We start from the raw sequence: 4,255 nt of genomic DNA on the forward strand, positions 1-4,255 counted from the left end.
AAAATTTAAAAAAAAAAAAAAAATTCTACTAGAGGTTTTTCAAGGATAGAACGAACTAGTAAGCAAAACAAGAATACGTCTGTAGATAGAGGCAAAGAAGTGAGTGAAAGAGAAAAAAAAATCAGACGCAAGTGAGAGTAAGTGACTAAATGCCATCCCCTAACAGGCAGACCAAAGTACAGACACATGTTAAACTGGAAAGGAGGCGTTTTCTCCTCCTCAGAGGCAAGGGGAAGAAAAAGACATGGGCATTCAGAGAGATCTCAGCTGGAATGGAGTCAAAGTTGAGAGAACTCTCCCAGCAGCCTCTGCTCTATGATCTATAAGGGAGAGTCCTCTGTCAATGGTAAAGCAAAAAAAGTGTGTGTATATATATAATATATATACACACATATATATAATTTTAAGTGAGGTATAGTTGATTTACAATATATAAGTTTCAGGTGTATGACATTCACAATTTTTCAAGGTTATATTCCATTTATGCTGTAACTAAGGAGCCCTGGAGCCACAACTAAGGAGCCTGCCTGCCACAACTGAGGAGCTCACATGCTGCAACTAAAGAGCCAATGAGCTGGCACTAAGGAGCCCGCCTGCCACAACTGAGACCCAGTGCAACAAAGCAAATAAATAAAAAAATTAAAAAATAAAAAAACTGGCTGTATTCCCTGAGTTTTACAATATATCCTTGGAGCATATTTATTAATGATGGTTTGTACCTCTTCATCCCCCACCCCTATCTTGCCCCTCCCCTTCCCTCTCCCCACTGGTAACCACTGGTTTGTTCTATAGCTGTGAGTCTACATCTCTTTTTAAAAAGTATATTTTTAAGGAAGGTACCATGAATGAAGGAAGGATGCTGTGTAATAAAGAATTTAATCATGCTCAAATGAAGGTCTGGGCTTTATCATCGGCTGACAATCTGATTTAGGGTGGGGACTGGCCACACCAGAAAGACCAACATGATTTAGGGTGGGGCTCTGGGTCACGCAGTATCAGTTGACCTGGAAACTGAGATCAACCTTGTGGGCGGTCAATCCATCAATCATTTATGCCCATGTCACAGAAGCCCAATAAAGACTCCAAACACCAAGGCTCAGGTGAGCATCCCTGGTTGGCAATACCCAGTGCACAGTGTCTCGTGTCAACGCCAGTTACGTTCCAGCTCCTTGGGGAGAGGACAAGGGAAGCTCCATGTCTGGTACAGCCCCAGATTCTGTCCTGAGAGCCGCTTCACTTGGCTGACTTTAAGAAACCATAACTCTGAGCACAACAGCTTGCAGTGAGTTCTGTGAGGCCTTCTAGCTAGTAATCGAACCTGAGGGTGGCTTGGCGAACCCCCCGACTTGCAACTGGTGTCAGAAGTGGCGGTGGTCTTGTGTGGACCGTTCCCTCTCAACTTTGTAGTTGACCAACTCTGCAGGTGGCCCAAACTCTTCTCAGGTGCTACAACTGAAGGGTCACAAACAAGTTGCTAACCTGACCCTGGAAACTGGCTTTGGGGACAAAAGGGAGCAAGAGTGAGTGTTTAGATTCTATACTTTATGCTCTGCTCTAGTGTTCGAACTTCCTTTTTTTTTTTTTTTTAACAAAACAAGCATGTATTACCTCTGTAATTAAAACATTACTTTTAAGAAACATACCCCCAAAAAGCTGCTTTAAGAAAACTATCTTGTAGAGCTGCTCAGCATGGATTGGAGCAGGGAAATTCTGGAATCATCAGGAAAACTACTTCTCAGTTCATCCCAAGCATTAACTTCACATCTGAACTTACTGCTCGTTCCATTTCCTCACATTAACAAAGATTATGTGATCTATGTCACCAAAGGGTCCAAGCCTTGCAGGTAAGTTTCAGAAAGAATGTAAAAGCATGTCCAGACTTTTGACTGGCTCAAGACTGTTCTTATACGAAGTTCCCTTCAGTACTTTCTCTCTGTCGCTGAGAGGGTCATTCTATTCATGCTAATATCTGTCCTTTCTAGAAGAGGATTTCTGCTTTCATAGCGCATTGATTAGCAAGGCTGAAAATTCCCAATTCACTCATTGTAATTGAGGCAGGCTCTGAGTCATTGGTAAAAAAAAATAATAAAAAATAACAAAAGAAAACTTCTGTATACATCTCTACCCACTTTGCTTTGACGTGAGATGTGTGCATAGAGAGTTCCAGTTGTTGGGCTTCCCTGGTGGTGCAGTGGTTGAGAGTCCGACTGCCGATGCAGGGGACACGGGTTCATGCCCCGGTCCGGGAAGATCCCACATGCCGCGGAGCGGCTGGGCCCGTGAGCCATGGCCGCTGAGCCTGCGCGTCCGGAGCCTGTGCTCCGCAACGGGAGAGGCCACAACAGTGAGAGGCCCGCATACCGCAAAAAAAAAAAAAAAAAGAAAAAGAAATAAAGTTCCAGTTGTTGATTTATGAGTTATTTAGGAAATTACTATCAAATAGTCTCATGCTCCTCCACCTCACAACTGAAAAGCCCACCTACCAGCCTCATTCCTAAAAGCACACAACCCAAATAATGTCAGTCACTCGACCCTTCTATTTACCAGAATCTTCAAGAGCTGCAATTTAAGACATCTGTTCCATTCCGTTTTTCAAATATCCCAAGAGCCTTTCTCTTTAATCAAGTATTCTGGGGCTTCCCTGGTGGTCCAATGGCTAAGACTCCGTGCCCCCAATGCAAGGGGCTTGGGTTTGATCCCTGGCAGGGAACTAGATCCCACATGCCGCAACTAAGAGTTCGCATGCCGTAACTAAGTTTGCATGCTGCAACGAAGATCCCGCATGCCGCAACTAAGACCCAGCACAGCCAAAATAAATAAATATTTTTTAAAAAAAGTATTCTGACTTCCTAAGAAGCGAATTTACGGCGCGGGCTTTCTCTAGTTGCAGCGAGCGGGGGCTACACTTCGTTGTGGTGCGCGGGCTTCTCACTGCGGTGACTTCTCTTGTTGCGGAGCACGGGCTCTAGGCGTGTGGGCTTCAGTAGTTGTGGCTCGCAGGCTCAGTAGGTGTGGCTTGTGGGCTCTGGAGCGCAGGCTCAGTAGTTGTGGCCCACGGCTTAGTTGCCCCGTGGCATGTGGGATCTTCCCAGACCAGGGCTCGAACCCGTGTCCCCTGCATTGGCAGGCGGATTTTTAACCACTGAGCCACCAGGGAAGTCCCCAAGGTGACTTTCTAAAAAGGTGACTTCAGATAAGTAAACCTTGTTAAGACAGAATCAAAAAGATTAAATCTGACTTTTAAAAAGGTGACTTTAAGCAAATAAAATTTGTGAAAGTATCAACAGATTAAATTCATCATCTTTAAGGTGAAGAGTCTAAGAAGAAATATACATTGGCCCAGATTTCTAGACCATTTGAGACAGCAGTAGTAAGACAGATAAATCTATGTACATTAAGTACAAACACTAAGCAGACTGCAAACATTAGACACTGTAGCATTGCTTGCACAGCCCTTTACACCACCTGGTCAGTAAAAGAAGCTACAAAGCAGCTACATAAAGAGTTCTTAACCCCCCCCCCCAAAAAAAAAAACTGGTTACCCATAAGCCAATAAAGTGTGTCCATCCAATAGCGGAAAGAAACTTAGTTTCAGGCAGCAATGACGCCTCAGGAGAGATGAGCCTTGGCGACAGCAAGAAAAGATGCAAACATTGCCCTGAAGGCTGACCTGACTGTCCCAGGTGCCCTGGCAGGCAATCCCCCAAAGATCATTGGCAGGGGAAGGGAAGATGAGGAAGAAGGTGGGCAAAGAATAAAAAAGAAAAATTAAAACTTACAAGGGAGGGAAGAACTGGAGCATTCATTCGAGAAGCCATGGGCGACGTGAGAGGAAGCCCACTGTAATGCATGCCTATAAACTACTCCTTACAGCTTACACAGGATTTACTGCCACTCTTCTGACTCCAACGACAACCCCGTTATTAGTTATTAAAGGAGAAAACCGCGGCTCGGAGCCCTGAGTGTCACACCCAAGGTCAGGCAAAAAGCTGGGGCTGCAATTCGGGCCCTACCCCGAAAGATGCACTAAGGAGTGACAAGGAGACACCTGGAAGAGAATACAAGCGCTGGCACACAGGTGCCCCGAGGAACTCGAGAAGGTCGTAGGTGCCGGGTGGGGTGGAGGAAAGGGAGCAGGGGGCTCGGGGCTGGCGGACGGGGGCCTGGAGTGGCCGGGAGACCCGGGCGCGAGCAGCCCGCCCCGGCCCACCGCACTCACCCGAGGCCCGGGCGGGGTCGCCCGGCGCTGCGGCTC

The 4,255-nt window shown here is 46.3% G+C and overlaps 1 protein-coding gene across 1 annotated transcript in view; it reads right to left on the reverse strand.

Annotated features, from left to right (window-relative positions):
• Positions 1 to 4,255, reverse strand: part of ZDHHC7 (zDHHC palmitoyltransferase 7) — a 32,682-nt gene extending 28,427 nt beyond the window's left edge. Inside the window, exon 1 of the mRNA XM_024735789.1 lies at positions 4,220 to 4,255. The gene's annotated coding sequence lies outside the window, so the exon portion shown is untranslated. The remainder of the gene's footprint in view (positions 1 to 4,219) is intronic.

Source organism: Neophocaena asiaeorientalis, unplaced genomic scaffold (assembly GCF_003031525.2).
Source record: "Neophocaena asiaeorientalis asiaeorientalis breed wild unplaced genomic scaffold, Neophocaena_asiaeorientalis_V1.1 scaffold40, whole genome shotgun sequence".
NCBI classification, from domain to species: Eukaryota; Metazoa; Chordata; class Mammalia; order Artiodactyla; family Phocoenidae; genus Neophocaena; species Neophocaena asiaeorientalis.